Below are 23,563 nucleotides of genomic sequence, written 5' to 3'. Positions count from 1 at the left end.
CACATCCCCGCTCTTCACGAACCGGTCATGGTGGTGATTACGGCTTATGTTCGGGTTGTTGCTGTTCCCTAGCAACACCCTGTTGCCAGGCCACCCACACCTTCCTCACTTCCTCTGCTGTTGTACACCGCTGCTGCACAGACACCACCAACACATTACTCCGTGCACGAACTCCCCCGTACACAGCACCCATGTACTGTACGCGGGATTATCGGCGCTACTATAGAACATGTGGCAACGCTGCTTCTGGCAGGAGTGTGATGAACTGACACGACTCTATGTGACACGTTACATGTGACACCGTTACTACTGCTGTATATGTGACACGTTACATGTGACACCGTTACTACTGCTGTATATGTGACACGTTACATGTGACACCGTTACTACTGCTGTATATGTGACACGTTACATGTGACACCGTTACTACTGCTGTATATGTGACACGTTACATGTGACACCGTTACTACTGCTGTATATGTGACACGTTACATGTGACACCGTTACTACTGCTGTATATGTGACACGTTACATGTGACACCGTTACTACTGCTGTATATGTGACACGTTACATGTGACACCGTTACTACTGCTGTATATGTGACACGTTACATGTGACACCTTTGCTATTGCTGTATATGTGACACGTTACATGTGACACCTTTACTACTGCTGTATATGTGACACGTTACATGTGACACCTTTACTATTGCTGTATATGTGACACGTTACATGTGACACCTTTACTACTGCTGTATATGTGACACGTTACATGTGACACCTTTACTACTCCTGTATATGTGACACGTTACATGTGACACCGTTACTACTGCTGTATATGTGACACGTTACATGTGACACCTTTACTATTGCTGTATATGTGACACGTTACATGTGACACCTTTACTACTGCTGTATATGTGACACGTTACATGTGACACCACCACCACCACTGCAGTAAATATGGCACACCCACTAACATAACTGCTTTACGTATGGCAACATAACTATGACTACTGTATGTATATATGGCACCGTCACCACTGCTACATGTGTGTCACATCCACTATACCGCTATCGCCACTCTGCATTTGGCCTTACTAGCATTACTGTACAGGGGGAAAGGGGCGAACGTCATACCATTTTTTATAGAAGTAGACTGAGAGAAGGCGGTGAACCACAGACCATTCTCGCTAACGAGTGTGGTCTGTGAGATACTGGAAAAGATAGTCACGAAGCAAACAGGTGACTACCTGCATAAGAGAAACACATGAGAGACAAAATGGTAAAGAACATCATGTGTTGCGAACCTCTTAGACTATTTCTAAGAGAGAGTGAGCTCCGTTTTCAGACAAAAAAGATGTTGTTTGGATGGTAGGTATCTTGCCTTCTGAAAGCATTTGACTCTGCCACACACGAGGTTGGTAAAGTAGCTGGATCTTCAAGGGGGAGGGCACTTCGATGGATAGATGATCATTGTGGAAGTGAAGAAATGAGGTATCAAGGGGCATCCTTTTCGAAATGGGTTGTAGTCACCACTGGTGTGCCGCAGGGGATCTGTTCTGGGACCATTGTTTTTTCTGTATGTGAATGATTCCTGAATATATTTGCGGATGATGCCGAAGTCACGAGCTAGGCACAAACAGGGGGAGCCAGACACACTCCAAATTTGGTGTGATACATGTAATGGAAAAGTGATGAGGTTGGGTCACACTGAAAAGCTTCAGTGTGAAAATAATCGATCTGGAAATAAGCGCAGGATCTGTGTGTGAGAGAGACTTAAGGGGATTAGAGGCGTCACTAACCTGTCGCCAGAGTCCTGCGTTAGGAGAATGGTGGAGACCAACTATTTTTTTTCTTCTTTTTGGATACCTTGGAGGCTCCAGTCACAGACAAAAGTTTACGTCACGGCCAGGCCTTATTCTGAATAGAGAGATTAGTGAAAAGGGAAATAGATAGAGACAGTAGTATGTATCCACGAATTTTGGAGGAAACCTTTTTTTTTTTTAAGTGCCAGGTCATAGTTACTGGGGAAGACACGAGAGAGTTAAGAGTTCCACGTCTTCGAGGTGTAGGGAAAGAAACAGTTATCAAAATGGCCCACCTTGAGTTACGCCCTTTGGTTAGGTAGTTCGAAAAGAGATTACGGGGGGACGCATAGGAGTAATGAGAGGAGCATCAGGAGATGAAGGAATGTTACAGTCATCTATGGTAGAGTTAATGGAGAAAAGTGAACCAAAGAGAGTTGCTTTGTCTACGGGAGAGACAACTAAAGTACTATCAGAACGGAAAAGTGATGGACAGGTAGAGCGACAGAAGTTGTTAGCGATGCTTTTAGCAAAAGACCGGAAATACATATCAGTGGATGACGAGGAGAGGTGATCGCACTTCCTTTGTATATAGGACCGATTTGCCTCACGGATAAAGTAATTGCAATGACTTCGTGCAGCGATGAATGCTGAATGCGAGTCGGAGGTGGGAGAGTTACTCAAAGCCCGATATGCCGGATCCCTAGTCTGAGTGGCCTCAGAACAAGAACGGTTGAACCATGGATGGATTGGAAGTAAAGGTCGTCTTGGAGAAAGAGGGGATGCATTCTTCCAAAACCCGCACCATAAACTCTGCTATGTGTTTAACAGAGACAGAAGCATCACCACATACGAAACAGTAATTCACCCAAGGGAAGTTAAAAAAAAGAACTTTCCTAAGTTATTCCTATCAGCTTGGTTGAGGCGCCAATTTCTGCGTTAAGAAGGGGTTGCTGGAGGGGGAGTTGCCATGGAAATAGAATCATGTATGAGAGTGTAATCAGATGAACCAATTAGGGGGCAAGATTGTGTTGCAACAGCACGAAGGATGAGAGGTGAAACACAGCGGTCAGGTAAGGCCTCAGTCCCCCCAACCATCTTTATGGGAGAAATTCAACCATTCCCTATGGTGAACGCTGCCCAAGGCAGAGGATCTCGGCCTGCGGGTGAGAGGATATCACGGCCTCATGGTAGGAATTTAAGATAGTCGAAGAAAGATATGAAAATGTAGAATTAGGAGAGCAGTAGACGAAACAAAGGAAAGTAGTTTTAGCTGAGAGACAGACCTTGAGCCAAATAACATCAAAGTTTGGGGACGCAAAGTCCTCGAGGCGTGCCACAGGCGTGTTGGTGCTGGAATAAGCACAGCCACCACCTTTGAGCAGGAATGCAGGAATCGTTTGTGGAGATTATAGTTGAATATGGAAAAGGGGCTAGCGAGAACATTATTAGACAATTTTTTCTCAGAGAGCAGTAAGGTATTAAGAGAAGTACTTGACAGATGGTGTTCAACAGAAGAGTGGTACTGGAGAGACGGTGTTCGACAGGAGAGTGGTTACTAGAGAGACAACGAATGTTGGTATAGTGAATAGAATATAAGAGGCAGGTCTGTCAGAGGTGCCGGAACCCCTACTGTCTGAGCCCTCCCTCTCATTGGAAGCAGAGTCGGGCGGGAACCAGTAGAATCTTAGCACATCATGATGCCGAGGAGAAGGGACCAGAGGTTTGCTGGACTCCGTCATATTCACATATGAAAACGATTGTGCAGACGATAGATCGCAAATGAACTTATGCGAAGAGAAAAAGCAAAATTTGAATAAGTGTATGGCGCTTGTAAAGGATAAGATGGCAGGACCAGCCCGGCAATCCTGTTTTGATGAGACAGGAAGCAACACCAGCAGTCCTGACATGAAGGGTGTAAGATGGTTGCGGGCACCATTTTTCCTATAGCTCGGCAGACTGCGTTTATTCATACATGCATTACTAAAGACCGTAAAGTAATTAGCACTAATGAATTGGTCCCTGGCCTCCCTGGCAAATCTTAGAATAGCATTCATGCCTATGATTTGGGGGAAATACTCAACAAGCTGTACAAATCCTACATAGACCAAAACTAGAATACTGGTTGCTTCTCAGATTTAGTCACCGCAGCTAGAGAAGCTCAAAGAACTAATAGAGAAGGTCCAGAAGAGAGCAACAAAGATGGTAACCAAAATTAAAAGCGCTGTGTTACATGTAAAGGTTACAGGCCTTAAATTAGTCCACTATGAAGCAAGGAAAAGTTAAGGTTGACCTTAACAAATCCTTTTAAGTTTTAAAAACCAGCTTGATGATGTCAATAATGAACATTCCTTCAAAATTTGTAAGGAAAGAACAACCAGAAACCATAACATGAATTTACGTGCGAGTAAAAAAGCACTTTTGTCCAAAAAAAAACGGTAAATGAATGGAACAAACTGAATTACGACGTAGTGAATGTGGAGAACATATACAGAATTTCAAAAAGTTGTTTGATAGAGTAGAGAAAGTTTAAGAAATGGGGCACCCATGAGAGTAGAACTGCTCCCCTCCCCTTCCCGAATAGCTGGGTTATCAAAGGTAGCACTACCACCAAATACTGTACATGTGACACTCCCACCACTGTTGTACATGTGACGCTTCCACCACTGCTGTACATGTGACGCCACCACCACTAATGTACATGTGACGCTTCCACCACTAATGTACATGAGAGGCCACCACCACTGGTGTACATATGACGCCACCACCACTGCTGTACATATGACGCCACCACCACTGCTGTACATGTGACGCCACCACCATGCTGTACATGTGACGCCACCACCACTGCTGTACATGTGACGCCACCACCACTGCTGTACGTGTGACGCTTCCACCACTAATGTATATGTGACACCATCACACCTGCTGTACATGTGATACTACCAACACTACTGTACATGTGACACCATCACCACTGCTACTGTACATACAAACATTTGGCGTGTACATGTGGAACACTCCTACTTTAAGTGCAACAGCGGCAGCAATATACAGGCAGTAGCAGCAGCAGTATACAGGATAGCATCAGTATACAGGCAGTAACAGCAGCATGCAAGCATCAGCAGCATCATGCAGGCATCAGTGGCAGCATTACACAGGAAGCCGTAACAGTAGCGTAAGACAGCAGCATACAGTCAGTAGCAGCAGTATACAGTCAGTAGCAGCAGTATACAGGCAGCAGCAGCATACAGTCAGTAGCAGCAGTATACAGGCAGCAGCAGCATACAGTCAGTAGCAGCAGTATACAGGCAGCAGCAGCATACAGTCAGTATCATCAACATGCAGACAGTAGCAGCAGCATACAGGCATCAGTAGCAGCAGTATACAGGCAGCATAAGGCAGCAGCAGCAGCAATGAGGGCGGAAGAGCAGGGCAACATAATTGGCAGCGTAAGGTTGCTTAACAAGCGGACTCAGGACTTCTACGGCTGCACCCCCTGCAGTGCTTGGCTCGCCCTTACCCCCTGCAGTGCTTGGCTCGCCCTTACCCCCTGCAGTGCTTGGCTCGCCCTTACCCCCTGCAGTGCTTGGCTCGCCCTTACCCCCTGCAGTGCTTGGCTCGCCCTTAACCCCTGCAGTGCTTGGCTCACCCTTACCCCCTGCAGTGCTTGGCTCACCCTTATCCCCTGCAGTGATTGGCTCGCCCTTACCCCCTGCAGTGCTTGGCTCACCCTTATCCCCTGCAATGCTTGGCTCACCATTACCCCCTGCAGTGCTTGGCTCGCCCTTACCCCCTGCAGTGCTTGGTTCGCCCTTACCCTCTGCAGTGCTTGGCTCACCCTTATCCCCTGCAGTGCTTGGCTCGCCCTTACCCCCTGCAGGACTTGGCTCGCCCTTACCCTTGCAGTGCTTGGCTCGCCCTTACCCCCTGCAGGACTTGGCTCGCCCTTACCCCCTGCAGTGCTTGGCTTGCCCTTACCCCCTGCAGTGCTTGGCTCGCCCTTACCCCCTGCAGTGCTTGGCTCGCCCTTACCCCCTGCAGTGCTTGGCTCACCCTTATCCCCTGCAGTGCTTGGCTCGCCCTTACCCCCTGCAGTGCTTGGCTCGCCCTTAACCCCTGCAGTGCTTGTCTCGCCCTTACCCCCTGTAGTGCTTGGCTCGCCCTTACCCCCTGCAGTGCTTTGTTCCCCCATCACCTCTAGTCGTGCTTGGCCCGCCCTTACCCCCTGCAGTGCTCGGCTCATCCCTCACTGTTCCTCTTCGTCAACAGTACTTGTCTCATCTACAACGTTTTTCTCTCCCTCCCCTCACTGTCCGTACTTTTCACCCCTCACTTCCCCTCTCACCCCTCACTTCTCTCATATTTCTCATCCCTCACTGACCACACCTACCTTGCCTCCTGCATACCACAGAAGATATCCATCTTCCTCACTGCCATCTATGGCTCAACCCCATATTTACGTAGGCTGCTCTACCATAGCCGTGTATGGTATGTGCCACACCCATATACGGTACATTGCCATCCCTACCTATGGTACGGTACGATGTGTGTGTGTGTGTGTGTGTGTGTGTGTGTGTGTGTATGTGTGTGTGTGTGTGTGTGTGTGTGTGTGTGTGTGTGTGTGTGTGTGTGTTTCAGTGTGTGTGATGGGAAGAGAATTTTACACTCGTGTTGCCCTGTCTCTTTACTTTGTATATATCTACCATGTCTTCACTCCTATGTATGTACATACACACACACACACACACACACACACATACATACACAGCAGCTTAAGCCAGGTACCCATCTATCGGCCAGTCCTAAAAAGAGGACGAGCACCTGGGCTGGGTGTAGACCGACTGCCACGCCCAGGATTCGAACTCATGAGGTTTCGGCTTGTGCTGACCCATGTAGTCAGTAACGCTAACCATTACACCACAGAGGCCTGTGTGTGTGTGTGTGTGTGTGTGTGTGTGTGTGTTAAAAGTCCATTTCTAATTGGCAGTAATGGCGCACGTCATCCTTGATTCTCCTGACATCTTTTTTTTTTTTTCTTTTTCTTACATCCCGTCTTACCCCAGTTAAACAACAACACAAACAAACATGAAAAAAAAACATTACAAATTTTGTCGATTGTGATTTGAGTTGCCGGCTACCTGACCTGCCAATATGCCATACGGATTTAAAACGAGTTTTAAAATGGTTAGTCTCTTGACAAATTATTCAGGCAGTGTGTCCCAGGTAAAAATGTATAAAGACTGGCATCTCGTTGTGCTCCTTTAAACTTGCAAATGAAGTGCTTGAAGTTAATAAGCGGGGTTGGGGTGGCTCACATCTGGCTTGCGCGTTGAACTGCCGCGTTTGCCCAAATTGGTGACAGTGGTCGGCACTGGGGCCCATTATCACGAACAGCCAGCAAATATCTCATCGTGTTTACTAAAATATAATGCTAGGAAGGGTACTGACTGGTCATGCTTTGATCATGTTACATTGTCTCGTGATTTTGAATGTACCAGAGAGAGAGAGAGAGAGAGAGAGAGAGAGAGAGAGAGAGAGAGAGAGAGAGAGAATATATATATATATATATATATATATATATATATATATATATATATATATATATATAGGGGAGAAAGAATACTTCCCACGTATTCCCTGCGTGTCGTAGAAGGCGACTAAAAGGGAAGGGAGCGGGGGGCTGGAAATCCTCCCCTCTCGTTTTTTTTTTTTTTATTCTTTTTTTTTTTTTTTTTTTTTTTTTTTCCAAAAGAAGGAACAGAGAAGGGGGCCAGGTGAGGATATTCCCTCAAAGGCCCAGTCCTCTGTTCTTAGCGCTACCTCGCTAATGCGGGAAATGACGAATAGTATGAAAAAAAAAAAAAAAATATATATATATATATATATATATATATATATATATATATAAAATAAAAGAATAATATATATATATATTTATTTATTTATTTATTTATTTATATATTTATTTTGCTTTGTCGCTGTCTTCCGCGTTTGCGAGGTAGCACAAGGAAACAGACGAAAGAAATGGCCTAACCCACCCCCATACACGTGTATATACATACACGTCCACACACGCAAGTATACATACCTATACATCTCAATGTACACATATACACACACACTCACAGGCACATACATATATACCCATGCACACACTATATGGAAAGATTGACAACCGACAATGTATTTCCTTTTTTGATCTTTTTCAAGGACTGGCTCAATACAGCCATAATTCGTATCTGGCAACTGCTGCTATGTTGCCAACTGAATGGTTGATGATTGAGACTCATCACAGGGAACCTGTAGTTGGTTCTAAAAATGATTTCCTGTTGTTAGGGGCTGTCTATATGTACTGTCGTAATATATGGCCTCAGTCAATCCAGCCCGAGCAAAATGAATTCAATTTTTTTCCGCTTCTATCTTTTCCTCTGTTTCCTTCTAAACCACTTGAGAATACAAGCTTAAGTTCGTGTTCAAACAACCATAGATTAAAACTTAAACTTATGGGATATTCTCTAGCAATCAGATTAAAACTTTTTCACAAAAAAGTCGCCAAACAAAACCATTCAGAGGTGGATTTAAAAGAAGCTTTCCCCCATTTTGGCCATCTGTAAGTTTATGGACCCCTTACGTAACAATGCCATCTGGAAGCAGCGTAATATATCATTTGATAATTACAGCCCACAGTACCTGTAAAATAAGTATTTGTACGGGCTGCAAGCTTATTTGCTCAGCGCTCTGGGCCTGTTTGCCTCTGACGCCAACCTGACTCGACAACTTTGCGTGATGTAGCCAGCTCCCACCATTACCCCCCCCCCCCTCCCAACCCCTTTTCTTTGACTCTTAATTCTACCCTTATATCTAGCGGGGAATCCGACTCTAACGGAAAGTAAACGATGTTCCCTGCTGCTCCTATCTTTTCCGCACGCTATTCGGCTCAAAGCAGATCTCCGGGAGTTGTATAACGGATGAGGATCGATATGTGTGGTACGTCACTCCATGTTACTAAAGGAGTTGCCATATCGCGCCGCTCTCTTATTTCTACTGGACCAGTTCTCTGTTTACTGGACCAGTTTATTCCTTTTTATGATTTGACTTTTGATCTTTAATTATCTCCTAGATAATGAAAGCATTCTTGTGGTGAGAATAGATTTCGTTTGTGTGTGTGTGTGTGTGTGTGTGTTGCACAAAAGGGGTGACTGTTTAATTAAAAATTTTCTATCGCTGAACGGATTAAGAAAACACATTTACATATGAATAACTTGTAGTAGGGAGAGGGTTTGTACTCCACACCACCAGAAGGAACAGTTCCATCCGCTGATGAAAAAAAAAAACCCACTAGTTGTCTTGTAAAGTGTTACCAAACCCTCAAGATTCTATACACCACACTTCAGTATATAGCTCTGGATTACTTGGCCAATGTATCAATAATATGGCGCGTGATAACAGCTCCTTATATCGTACCGATTCCTGTGACGTAGCCTGTGTGTGATTAATGGCTGACGTTAAGGTACGATTTCACCTGACCGAGAGCAAAAACCGCGGCTATAGGTATGTGTGTGGTTATTTATAGCGGCTAGACACCACGACCGGGGAGGGAGATCGTCTCGGGAGAAGTACGAACCCTAAGCCTAAAAACGTACCCAAACAGTCGACCCCCAACCAGTTCTTCCTCATCGGAAGTCTTTTCAGGCCCTTTGCCCCTTATCGTTGTATGATTAAAGGAGGTAAGAAAAAAAAAAAGGAAAAAGAAAAAAAAAAGAACCATCCTTTTATCATAACATGAGTGTTCGCCTGGGTGGGTAGGAGTTATGTAAGAGACGGCCTTGTGGTGGTGGTTGGTGATCCTTAAGCCTAACTCCGTACCCAGCCTGCCTGGGTCACCGAGCTGAACCGAACCAGGACGATTGTCTGATGCACAATACTACCACCACCTTCCACCTTGCTTCTCTGCCACTGTGATCCACAATTATGTCTTCTTATTTTCTTCCCGTGCAACTTCGTTGTAAGCGTATTAGCTAACGACAGAGCTTCTGTAGTCTTTCCGACAACGATATGTGTCATTTATCAGTACGGATAATCATAGGTTCTGGTGTATTTCATTGTAAATTATACGTATTTGTATAATTATTCTAATTTCACGTGTGATATTCCTGTTCGCCTTCCATAACTGTCAGAAGCGAACGCCATCCTCGGGTACATCTGTGATAAGCGACTTACCTACATAACACAGTACCACATTTTACTGGATGAGTAAATAAGCCTAAACATCCTTTTACAGTAATGGTTCTTGTTCTTCAACTGCTACTGCTGCTGCTGCTGCTGCTGCTGTAAATAATATATGCTATAGGTCTTTTCCACGTAATAGCGCCCAACAAATAAACACACACGGACGGGGGGTGAGATAAACCTGCGCGAAGTAGCAGCCAGACTCCCTTAAGCCTAAAATTGTACCCAAGTTTTTGCATCCCATAAATGTGACCTGGCTGGGGATATATATATATATATATATATATATATATATATATATATATATATATATATATATATATATATATGTATATATATATATATTTTTTTTTTTTTTCTTTATGGTGGGTAGTGTGGCTGTCTTATGAATGAGCGTGGGTTTTAGACTGCCTAGGAACAAGAGATTCGACGCACTTGGGTAACACTCGCGCGAGACTGGATAGTTTACGTGTCTTTTGTCTTAAAGTTCTTAACAGTTTCAGATTGCTTTCAGTCTATCACTTTCTTCAACACATACATACACACACACGCGCGCGCGCGCTCTTATAGCAATGAATTGCTTTTATGATTTTGTATAAAGATGTGATTATGATGTTCATGCTGTATAACAGGTAAACAGGCAACACCACTCAAGCGATAGCCTGGGGTTGGCTGTGAGCTGAATCAGGATCGTGCGAACTAGATTATTACATAAGTCCCATTACCAGCCGGACGGATGTCGCCGCTTCTCCTCCCACTTAACTCCTTTAAGCATGACGGAACGACCGTTGAGCACGATGGTACGACCCTTGAAGTGACGTTATGGCCTTTAAGCACGACGGTATGACGACCCTTGAGCACGACGGCATGACGACCGTTGAGCACGACGGTAAAGAACTACGAGAGCGATGAAACGACCCTTGAGCAAGACCTTTGGGTCTGATGGCTTCCCCTTTAAACTGGCCCAAGGTCACGCTGTCATTCTCAAGGGTCGTTTGTTGCATAGGTTTATTTCAGTCATTTGGATACTATTTTCAGATAGTGTCTATTATACTCCTACCTTGGATCACCTTCTTGCTTTATGTATTGAATATTTCGCACAGAAGAATTACCCTTGAAAATCCTACTGTTCACTATCGAAATCTTTAAATGTGAGAATACACGAGAGTCAGTGAATGATGAGGTGAATGGCATTAGATACCGTCTCTTTGATGTTTGGGATTTAGGCGTATCAGCTTCCCAGGGTCGTTAAGTACATCAACCTCAAACGAAAAATATGTTTTGACATCTGTACAAGTATTAAGGATAATTCTATGCTTGGTAATGTTAGATACTTTCGTTGGTCATAGCCCTTCGCAAATATCAGATATTTTTTGTAAATTCTACTAATCATAGTATAACAGTTATACTGTTGTAACATGGCTTTTCACCTCATTTTCATTTCTGCTGTAACACAGCTTCTTTGAGAGTTTAGATTTACAGAGGAGTGAGGCTACCCTAAGTTTTTTTGTTTTTTTTTCGTCAAAGAGCTGGTTAATTTTACCCTGTTATACCATTATGCAAGATGACTGGCCGCACATTTCAACAAAGTAGAGATGGTCTACCACTGTGACATACGAGTCTACAAGACCTGTGCATGATACTAAACGGGATAGAAACTGATACATGTGAGAGATTGCACCATCAACTTCTACCAGTAAAGTCTAGGGAGATTCTACCCACCCAATTGCAACAGTGACTCTCTCGCGGACGCAACACCCGGATGCTACCTATTGCCAGATTTTTTTTTACCTCATTTTTATATATTTTTCTGTTACTGACATGCAGCTCGTCATGCACCCTAATATACACTGATTTTCAAAGTAGTTCTTGTGTGATGATATGAATTCTGTAGAGGCTGTGACGTGAGGGGATACTTAAGCCTGAAAAGTAAACAACAAATGTATTTAATATCGGAAGCATAACGATTCTACCCTGAGTTCATGTGAGGTAAGATTGTGGAGCACGACGCTGGCTAGGCATAGTATCATGCCTGAAGTCGTTTCTTCGTGCCACAAGGGTTAACTACAAGTTGAAGAGATGATTAATCAGAAATTGTTAGGAAGATGGATCAACGAAGAGATAAACGACAAATTGGGTGTAGATCGATAGATAAGCGTATAGTTGAATGAAGATACTGGAAATCCGGTTCACAGAGCGGGCTCATTATGTATAGAGATAAGAGACAGTTGCATGTCGTTCCAATCTTAAATATATTGGGAAACAATAAAGTTAAGCCATGGAGTAACTGTTTTCTTTCGACAGATCTTACTTTTTCTTTTTGAATTCACCATTTGCTGGTTAAATAACCTTGACGTTGATTAGTGAATCACCGTGGGACATTTAATCTTCCTATATCTGTCACTCTCATATGAAAAGAAATGTATCGACTAAAGTAATGATAGTCTAAGCCATCTGGTCTATAATTATCTGACCAAAATATCCTTCGAGATTAAAACTCTAAATTCATTATACTAAAGAGAGAGAGAGAGAGAGAGAGAGAGAGAGAGAGAGAGAGAGAGAGAGAGAGAGAGAGAGAGGTGTTACAGGACTACGCCCACAAGCGGTTTAATCTCGAGCGAAAACTTATTATGGTGTGGCTATACTGGTATCCCAACCAAGGCTTGTGTTCCTATGTTCTAAGTGAAGGCCATCTTTACATGTATATTGTTACAGAATCACAGTTGAATACAATACAGCTGAATACGCAACACAAGTCAAATGTACAATGCATTTATATTCAATTGTGTAACGAACACGTACTACACTAATAGATGCGTATGTGGTGCAGATTTCATATTTCGTTCAAAAAGCAAACTCCAGTGGAATTCCAGTCAGCTACACACCACGAACGAAGAAAGTATAGACGAGGCAAAGAAAATAATGCAAGAGAGCAGCAAGATGACTGGAAGACACAGAAAACGAAGAGAATTCAGCAAATATCTTAAAGCTGTCGTTACATACTAAGTGGCGGGCATACAGCCAGTTCCTCTAATGCGAGCAGTAGGCTAGGCCCGAGAGGCTGGCTTCGTGTAAGCCGAGTAACACGGCTGATTTCCATTATCCCTTGGTGTTTGTAGCTCTACTGTAGTGGGTTTGTGTAGATGTAGAGACAAACACAAACTTATTGATATACAGCAGCTCCCAATACATCCATGAGTATTGTAATGCGACATAAAGAAAATAGTAGTTAACATAAATCTTCATGAAGTATCCACAAAAAATAATTGGGGCCTGTGCGTACAATAACACCAACAATATAACTGTTGAGTCGGCCTGTTGGCAATACCACATTGCTAGGCAACTGGCCGGCCGCTCTCTCTCTCTCCTGGGCCCTCCCCCCAGAACCAAGCCCCCAGCGTCCCACCACCCAGTTATATCAAGGATCTTCCGCAACGCCCCATAAGCTGGTCTTTTCTCTTTAGTTACATCCCTCTTATGCCTATTTTGTCAACAGAACTGCCGGTGGCCTGGAAATGCTCGGTGTTAAAATCCAACAGTGTGAGTGAACTGAATTCCCCTGGGAACCTCGTAATTTCCATGTTATGTGTTAACTTTAACCCTTACGTCATCCACACTCGTCACATATTCCGAGGTTTACATTACGTAATTATTTACCTTCCTTGGCGCAGCATCAACGTCGGTACTTGATGAATAGCCCACCAGCCAACCATCCCCAGCACAGACGAGAAACAAAAAAAATAGCATCCCAGAAATACGCCCTCCACCATTGAGCGCGATGGCCCGGAAATCCTTCGTGTACCGTAGGCCTGAAAACGTACCCTAAACAGTCTCTTCTTCCGCGACCACCGTCACTGTCTACGATTAATGGAGGCTCGCTGCCCTTTGCCTCTCTCACTGACCTTGAAACACGCAGAAAAACAAAACAAATAGGCTTCATCCCCCGTGAACCTAGCAACAAGGCTGTGTGTGCGTTACCGACCGGCGGAACTGCATAGGCCTACCGTCGGCCTCAGCACGTGCCTAGGACGTAGTATTAGTCTACCGTCATTAAGCCTAAAACTGTACCCAAACTGGACCCAACGCCACACACCTACGTCATTCTATGGGAGCTGATACACCATCTGCTGCCTTTTTTTACTTTGCGGGAGAATCGCTCTTTCGCGCCCAGACTTCTTGGCGAACGAAGGAGATTCAGTTACGGAAGGAATTTGTAAAGTACTCTTGACATGTATGACAAAGATATACGGAAAATAGGCTGAAGTGACGATTGATGTGCACGTCGGCGCAATAAGAATGTCTAATGGAGAATTTTTACTTTTTGTAGAAAAAAAACGTTTTTGAGAATTTGTAGTACTTTATACTTCAAGTTGCTTAGGAATTTATACCTGAGGGTATTTTTAAAATTTGAACGAAATGAACCTTTCATAAGCTTGTTAAAAAGGAAGAGAGAAATCACTCGCGAAAAGTACTTGGCATCTAGCCCATGACATGTAGTGCCGACGACCGTCCGACACGCGCACATCCCCAGTAACACTTTGGACTCAGAGGGGAGAGGTTGCTCGCCGTGCCTCTGGACGTTCTTAACAATTAATCCCAAAGGTTATCTAATCTAGTGAAAAAAGTGCAATATTATGTATGAAAATGACCTGAAGATGTGTATAATCGTGCATTTTGAAAGGTAGACTAGTTTTAATAGAAAAGGGAGCGATCTACGAGAGCTGATCTTAGTCGAGGAGCAATGTTGAGTGAGTAAGCGAGAAAATACTATACCAGATCTCTTGTTGTACTGCTTGTGTTTGCCTACTTTTTCCTTTGATGAGTGAATTTATCCCGTTCGTGTGAAACACTAGAGTTAAGACTACCCAATTCATGAATGACCACAGAGGAACTTCCCCGGCGAATGTGTAAAAAAAGAAGATAGTGTCTGTTGAGGTGCAGTGTTGGGAACCTTATCAAACTAGTAGATCCTCCGCCGACTCTCTTTTGGCGCTCTCTTCGTCCCGTCAGAGTAACCGGGCTCTCTTCGACGCCATCTCTCTTCCTCCCCCACACCCAACACGCACATACGCACTCCTCGCTTTACCTTTATAATCTCTGTAGCTACATAACGCCTCCCCCAACTTCATTGGAGCCTAGTTCAAGGTGTGAGAGTCCACGCGGCGTGGGGGAGGTCGAGGGCGTGCTACTCAGACTCCTGCTCCTGCTAGTGATTGCATGCTTGCACTTCTGTTTGAGCCCGGAGACTGTTCTTTTTCACGGCCCTATCTCCTTGGCTCTCCTGACACACTTTCGCTTGCTGCCTGGTTCCCTGCTTGGCTTACGTAATGCTTCTATAGTTTTGCATGTAAGTAAATTTTTTGTTGTAACGGAGTTTTGCCTTGGATCTCACAACCCAGTTGTTACCGAATGTGTTACATGTAAACACTTATCTGCTTGCCAGGTAATAGATGATATGTGATAGTATAATGCCATAGTTTCTCATTTGTTTGTAATACATGCATATTCTGCTCATCCGGTCTAGGCAGCTGTTACCGTTACTTCCTGTACTATTCTGCGGTCATCATCCCAGATATGTAAAGCCACACATTTTAGCAGTGCCCGAGTCCCCGTGTTGTACACAATTTTTCTTCCGTACGGTTGACGTAATTTTTTTTAGTGTAGCTTGAAATTTAAAAGCCATTGAAAATTTCGGAACTCGCGAACGTCATGGATGTGCAATTTTAAAAATAATGTCGAGGCATGAGAGGTCAAGGACAGTCAATAGGAGGTCAGGTTCAGTGTGTTTCTCGGCAATCGGTGGAGGCAACTGCGTCATCCTGCCAGCAAAATCACATATATACATATATATGATCAAAGCTCTAGTTACAGTTAAGCTTAATTTACCTTGTAGGTTTTGCGTTTGAAGTGTTGACATTAAGTAACATTTTAAGACTTGAGGCGGATGTTTTGGATAAGTGTTGCAGGTCCAAGCCTTATATTTGCTTTGGATATTAAGTTATGAAATTTTTACCTGGAGAAACCCACGACACAGAGAAAGGAAGTCTTTAAAGGTATGACTGTTTTTGATCGTGTCAGGATCATTATGAACCTGACTATGATTCTGGACTCTTTATTCAAGTTGAAATATATATATATATATATATATATATATATATATATATATATATATATATATATATATGTGTGTGTGTGTGTGTGTGTGTAAAATGTGCTTTTCTGTTTTATTAGGACGTTATGCTTGCGTGCGTTAATGATGCTGTTATGTATTAGAATTGTTTATTCGAATATGATCGATCGATTTAATAATCTTATTTTGTATGACTTTGGCAGAATAATTGTCTTAATGATGATGAAGAATAGCATATATATACCTATGTTTATATATATTTCAATCCTTCTGAATTCGGTCGTGAAAGTCGTGCGGTCTAGCATTTTAAGACCAAAATTATCAGAGCAGATATGGTACAAACTCTGGTGCGTGGTCTGTGCAATGACTGAGGGAAAGCTGATTACCTGTCTAATGTCTTCATCATCTTAAAGATACATTGCTTCTTTAATTCTTTTTGATTCTTAAGCCGTTACGTTGCGAGTTATGCCTGGCGTTGCCTTCAGCTTTCATTGGTAGTGCCAAGATCTGCTCAAGCCTATCATAAAAAAAAAATGTCAAGCGTACCCGAGCGCGGAGGTAAAAAATAATGCTGCTAGTGTTTGTTTGTGTTGTATGATGGGAGCTTTGTATACCCAGAATGTGTATGTGTGTTGTGGTGTGTGTGTGTGTGTGTGTGTGTGTGTGTGTGTGTGTGTGTGTGTGTGTGTGTGATTACTGTCGGTTAGCTGCTGTAAGTGAAAAGAAATTGAATAATAATTGCAATCGTGAAGCCGTCGGTATAAAAGTCCATTGTTTAACTTGGCGTGAAAAATTTAGATGTATAATTTATACGTTAATTACATAAATAAAGACATGTCTGAGGCACTGGTCCAAGTTTATTGTGTATTGCTAAAATGTGATTATTCTTTTAATCTTAATTGGCTTGTGTCGATTTCTGTAGTCTGTTAATATCTAAGTGTGTAAACACATACTCGTAATGTTTTGTCAAAGCTATTAAAGATAATTAAGATTACACAGTCTTCTCTTTATACACGAGTTGATTATATGACTTAAGATCTCAGTAAGTGATTTACCTCCCAGTAGTTGCATCTTTTGCAAGTGTGTCTTGCTTCCATTATCCGTAAGAACTCTATCATCTCTTTTGTTTGAGAGTGGAGTTTCTTGCGCAGTCTTTATTGAAAATATGCCATGGACGAATTCCTCGTCAATTGATGGAAAACGACGAGTGGGTAGGTCTTGTGCCGTCCCGAGGCTGGGCTGGGGTTGGTTATGCCGTGGTTGAGGATCTGGATCCACCGGGTTGTTGCTGCTCATGGCGACTCTTGAGTACGATTAAGGCAAGGTTCCCTGCGCTCTTTATTATCACTTGATAAAATTGCTATTAACTGAAGCTCGATTCTCAACTATTTATGATTTTTTTTTTCTCTAGTTCGAGGTAAACTTTTAATCCAGCCGATTTGTACTTAAAATTGAGAAAAAAGTTTTTGGTTTCGTTTGACTCGTTTTGTTACAAAGGATTAAAAGTGGCTTCAGTAAATTTGTGCGTAAGGTCAGTCAGTGTTAAGTAATAAGGAGTGAATTTAACCCCAGACTACCCTTATTGATTTTATACTAGCTGCTTTGTCCTTTGTCCTGAGTAGTGCGCTATACGGGGTGGGTTCGCAGGAGCTATATAACTACTACGTATTTGTTGTTGAAACTATATGCACGTCATACAGTGACTTTTTCCAGTGTTTTGTAGGCTTTATACTTCCTTGCTCCTTGGAGTTTTGTATTTGTGTCTATACTTTTGTACTTACATGTATGTTTGTATTTGTTTTATGCGTACATATATTTGGCCTTTTCCCTTTCTTTCTCTTTATGTCTTTGTTCCGGCCTGTGCATTGTCGCCTTGTTTGGAGTATTTCTTTTTTTTTTTTTTCTATATCTACCGGTGGGTCTGTTTCCTGTATTTCACCGTTTTGGGAAACGTTTGTGCGTCTTTTTTGTACTCCCTTTAAAGGATTACTGTATTGGACGTGGAAATAGTCATTCCATAGACACTGTTGTGGGTAACGTCACGTCCTGTGTTTGTCTTGTGCTTTAAATCGCACGCGTTTGTGCGTTGCATAATATCGTGATCCTACGTTTGAGGAAAATCACAACCCTTTTTTTGTATTTGGATTATGTCTTGGGGACTTGCTTTGTGTCCATCCCAGATATCAGCAACTTGCTGTTGCGTTCTCTCGTTAGTTATCATTTAGCATTGTAATAGATATCACTTGATACTGTAGCATGCTACCTGAAGTGTTTGTTAAGAGATTCTTGTGCTAATTTCTTTTCTTTAGGAAGTTTTGATGTTGATTATATCTTCTTTTGTGGGTGTTTCGTACTTCCAAATGTGTTGTTCTTACAGCATCAGCTTTTCAGTGTCTCTGTGTCTTGTCTGCAAATTTCGAACACCACATCGTGTTTCTCACGGTATTCTTGAACTTCATCCTCTAATAACGAGGACATCAATCTTAAGTAAGCAAGACTTTAAACTTAGGTAGCCGTAACTCCAGCCTTGGGTAGTCAGGGTCTTTTGGTATAGATAGGCCTCAGTGGCTAACCACTCGACATTGCTGTCGCCCACGAATGTGGCCGCGCCACAGCAACAGCGTTTTGTGGGAGACTTTAACATTTAATGGAGGTTTATTGATATTTAACTATGAAAAAGATTATGACACATATTTCGGGAATTGAAGTCTTGTTGTGGGATTTATTCTAAAAGAGTTTTGAAACTTGCTTCTTTGGGAGGACTTTTGTCTTGTGAGTTGACTTGGGGTTGCTTGCCTTCTGTGCCGATCGATAATGCGTACTCCTTGTAGTCTTCATATTATATAGGTTTTAATCGTAACTATTGGCGAATTCATTTGTATATGGCCACTTGCTTGTTAGACCTGCGATTAGTAGTACATATTTACCCTTGTATTTCGAAGTGCACAGGTGAAAGTTCTTAATGTCTCCTTTGGACACATGGATTATATTTCTTGTTTTAAAGTACTTCTTCTAATGGAAAGTGATTAGAAGTCTGAGAGCTTCTCAGTTTAGTGAAATCACGACTAAAGGGAGATACGTGTGGTTGTGGACTTCAAATCAGTTCCTGCATATTAGCCTGAGACTAAGTATGTTATAGCAGTACATTACTCGTGGCGGCCATGTAATTAGAAGTGTATATCTCCAAGAGCTTCTGGACACGAGAAATAATCTTATTTTCTGCATAATATCCCACGAAAGACGGGTTTCTTTGTCTGTTGGGCGGCGTGTGGCCTGGCAGCTATAGTGCCCCCAGAAGCAGCCCTGCCTGCCTTACGACGCAGTACCCGTTCTTGCTGCCCCCCTGCTCTTGTAGGTGCAGGGTAAACAGATCGTTAATTCCACACTGGATTATGTCATGTGCAGGCAAGTAAGGAGAAGTACGCTGAAAGTGAATACTGAGTAACTCATTCAGTTGCAGTACTCTTCTTGAGTGAAGGCTTGAGGCTTTGGAGATGGAAGCTTCTAGAACAGAGTTTAATGTTATGCTGTATTGCTTCAGGAGTGTTGCTTATCCTGATTCAACCGGTGTAGGGAAGACCTGTGAACATGGCTGTATGAGCGTCTTTTAGTCTAAGTAAACAGAGATGAGGAAACTTTTAGAATAAGGTTGTCTATCGCGGTTGGCGGGACTAGTGTTTGTGTCTTCTGAGTGCCCTTCTTAGTTCAACAAAGTTGTTGGATATTACCGAGTTAGTGTCCGTCTTCCCTGAGTAGAGCGCCTGTTGGCAGACTCGGAGATAGTGCTCTAGCATTAGACCTTAAAGGTTCATAGGTCAGGAAATCTGGAATAAGCGCGAAATGATTGTTAACGTTGGTGGCCACAGAGTGTGGAACAGCATATGGACTCCTTTTTTACCGCATTATATTCCTGGTAACACCATTTAGACTTAGTAAATTACTGAAATGATGTACCGTAATGTTCATGTAGAATATATGAAAGTATTTTCAGCTCGAGAAAGTTTCAGAAATTTCTTTTTGGAGTTTGATATTACATTATATATTCACCGATTAAGTTGTCTTTTGACATAGTATTATAGAAAAGGTGAATTTGAATATAACTTTATGATAATTTAAAACTTTGGTACTTAGATATAACGTATTCATGTATGGTGAAGAATATTGTATGTATGAAATGAACTCAGCCACTGTTTTCGGCCTTTTATTCTTGATACTTTTGATAATTAGTTCGTTTGTCAATATATGTAACCTGATGTTGTCCAGGACCCACGGTAGATAAAGCAGATGGTTGAGTCTCTCCTTCATCTTGTCTTTTAGAACTTTTCTTGGAGGGCTGATTTGTGTATGGCAAACTTTGTTCGACACTTGAATGAGCTCCTCCCAAAGTATAAGTGACTGTGGCTACAGTGCAGTTTACAAGAGGTTACTGCTTGTATATTTTGCCTTCAGTGACTGTGCTTCATGTCCAAGTGCGTGCTACTAGGCCACCATTTTGTCATCACATCTCCGAGCGATGAACGTCCATTTTGTCTTAACCTAAGGTTCAGCTATGTCTGTATGGCGTCCAATTCTTCCTTCAGCCATGTCTGATTGGATATCATAATCTTTCTCTGAAATACAGCCATTTCTGAACGGTGTTCATTTTCTTCTGCCTTAAATTCAACCATGTTTTGATTGGCGGCCATTTTCTTTTGCTCTAAAATTAGTCCATGTCCGACTAGCGTCCATTTTCTCGTGTCCTAGATTTCTTGTAGGTATATCTCTTCCTGGCCAGACTAAAGATATACTCAAGGATGTCTCCTTTCATTGCCTAGCCACAGACATATCTTCCTACTTTTCCCTTCCTAGCCTAGGACATACCCATGTATGCCTCTTGCTCCACGTTAGACATACATGTGTTCTCTGGTCTAAGATAAGCCCTTGTCTCTTCTACTTACCCTTGGCTTTTACTATCTCTCTCTTGCTTAGACTAAGACATGGCCATAGCCTAGGAAATACACATGTCCCTTCCGCCTAGCCCATGATATGTCCAAATCTGTTTCTTCTATCTTGCCAAGAGTACTCATATTTCTCCTCCTGCCTGTCCTAAGATATGCCAATATCTCCTGCCTGCTTTAAGAAATACCGTTGTTTGTCTCTTCAGGATATACCAATATCTCCTACCTGCCTTAAGGTATACCATTGTTTGTCTCCCCAACATATACCAATATCTCCTACCTCTCCTAAGTTATACCATCGTTTGTCTCTCCTCCAGCCTTACATAAGATATACCGTTGTATCTCTTCAGCTTAGCGTATGATATACCCCGTATGTCTCTTCCTGCCTAGCTTAAGGCAACGCCTACCATGTGTATGTCTCCCATGCTTTACTTGATTAAGATACAACTACTATTTGTCTTTCCTGCAGTCAAACCCGAGTTGATTGGATCTGGTTTTGCTTCAACTTTATCCTTAGATACTTATGAATGGTATCCACTTTATGTATACCTAATGTTCGACGTATAGATATTTTGGTACTATCATCTTGTGTTTCATATTTAACGAATAATCAGCTTTTCACTTTGCCTGCACATTAGCCCATCAGTTTGGTCGGCTTCCATTTTGTTGTTAGAAATGATCCTGTGGGGCATCCCTTAGGTAGATGAACCCTTCTAGCACGACGGGTATGTTGGCCGGGCACATGACCTGACACTGAATGGTCAGGTCAAACAAAGGTCAGGCAAGGCCTTTGGTATCTAGAAGTCATACCATCGTGCTCAAGGGAGGTACTGTCTTGCACAAGGATAGCAGTACCATTGTGCTCAAGGTGTCGTGCCTTCATCTCCAAGGGTCGTACCGTCGTGTCCATGGGTCGTATACCGTCATTCTCACCATTCCTGCCGTCTGTTCAGGTCTCGAACTCTGGTACTCAAGAGCCTCACCATCATAACCAAAAGGTCGAACGGTCGTGCTCAAGGCGGTGTCGCACCATCGTACTCAGAGGTCGTACCCTCGTGCTCGAGGGTGGCACCCATCATACCTTGGAGTCGTACCGTCGTGCTTAAGGTGGCACGTAACATTGCGCCCAAGAATTGCACCATCATACCCGAGGGTCGCATCGTCGTGCTCAAAGAATGGTAATGGATGATGGCGCAAGGGTCACGGGGGTCTCACACACACATACTGGGCTACCGCCGTAGGTGTTGATTTTATGGTGCAACCAAACCACCAGCTTCCATCATTATTATTCCATGTGGGAGAGACGGGTGAGGATGGTTCGTGGAGTACCTGATTACCCTGTGTGTGTGTGTGTGTAATAGTCTATATGTAATACCTGTTCTTATAGAATGGGGAGTGTGTTGGCGGACTACACTAGCTTGAGTTTACACTGCAGGTAAAGTCACCTTTGGCGAGACTGTATCAGTGTCAGTTGACGAGAGTACAGTCCCTGCTACTGAGTGTAGCGCACCATGGAAGCTGCAGGAGCCCCTGGATTAAGATGGGGAGAGAGTTCTCCACTCGCGGTGTCCCATCTCTTGAAGTTTGTGTATGTCGAGGTCAGTAATAATGAGTTGTGTGAATTATATGTCGGATGTGATGTGAAAATGGATCTTGTGGTTGTGGACTGAATGCCAGCAGCCTACGTGTATGTGAGGCAGAAAGAAAAGACGGCAACCTGGGCCAGGGAGGGGAACTGGACAGCCGCTGTTATGCTGGCTCACAGCGTCGCCGACATTATCTTTCCCGATGCCCCACCAGTCAGCCAGGTTGGTGGTTGCCCGCCTCCCACTACCTGTGTGCGTGTGGGCGCGCATATACCTTTTTTTGTTTTTGTGTGTGTGTGTGTGTGTGTGTGTGCGCGTCTGTACTTATGTAAATCCTGTTGTGTGTAACATGCATTAAATGCTCGGACATGCCAACAATAAATAGTCAACATAACCCATTTCGCGTCGCGATTATGTACGAGTGAATGTACGTATACAAACTATGTAATGGGTTCTCGTTCAAGTTGATGTTGTCGCAAGGTATTTATAAATATTGGTTCTTTGGTAACCAACTTGGGAGAAATTTTACCTAGTTTGTTTAATCAAAATATCGAAAGCTGAAGAAGTTATTGAAGTCATTATCGAATTTGATATCATTGGTTGACTGTCATCCTTAAGTTTAGTGTGATTGGTTGACCCGTTCAACCAATATTTAATGTGATTGACTCAGCGTAGAAAGTCGTGATTCTGTTGGCTGACCGTTAAAACCAATAGTCAATTTGATTGGCTCAACTTAGAAAGTCGTGATTCTATTGGCTGACTAGTCAAACATATGTTTGAGGTTTGGCTGTCCGTCACTCAGCAGTAGGCTGTGTATTCTTATTGGCTGTCCGTCCATACTTCCCCCGTGATTTTGATTGGTCGAGCGAG

The 23,563-nt window shown here is 43.0% G+C and overlaps 1 protein-coding gene across 8 annotated transcripts in view; it reads left to right on the top strand.

Moving 5' to 3' along the window:
* The first annotated feature begins 14,575 nt into the window (after positions 1-14,575).
* The window catches only part of LOC139765265 (uncharacterized), a 199,266-nt gene continuing 190,278 nt past the window's right edge, over positions 14,576-23,563 (top strand). For 7 of the 8 annotated variants that reach the window (XM_071692683.1, XM_071692674.1, XM_071692665.1 and 4 more), the window contains exon 1: positions 14,576-14,788. The gene's annotated coding sequence lies outside the window, so the exon portion shown is untranslated. The other variant, XM_071692629.1, reaches the window with a different exon arrangement.

This window comes from Panulirus ornatus, chromosome 4, assembly GCF_036320965.1.
Source record: "Panulirus ornatus isolate Po-2019 chromosome 4, ASM3632096v1, whole genome shotgun sequence".
Lineage (NCBI taxonomy): Eukaryota > Metazoa > Arthropoda > Malacostraca > Decapoda > Palinuridae > Panulirus > Panulirus ornatus.
This window is presented reverse-complemented; position numbering and strand designations above follow the sequence as displayed.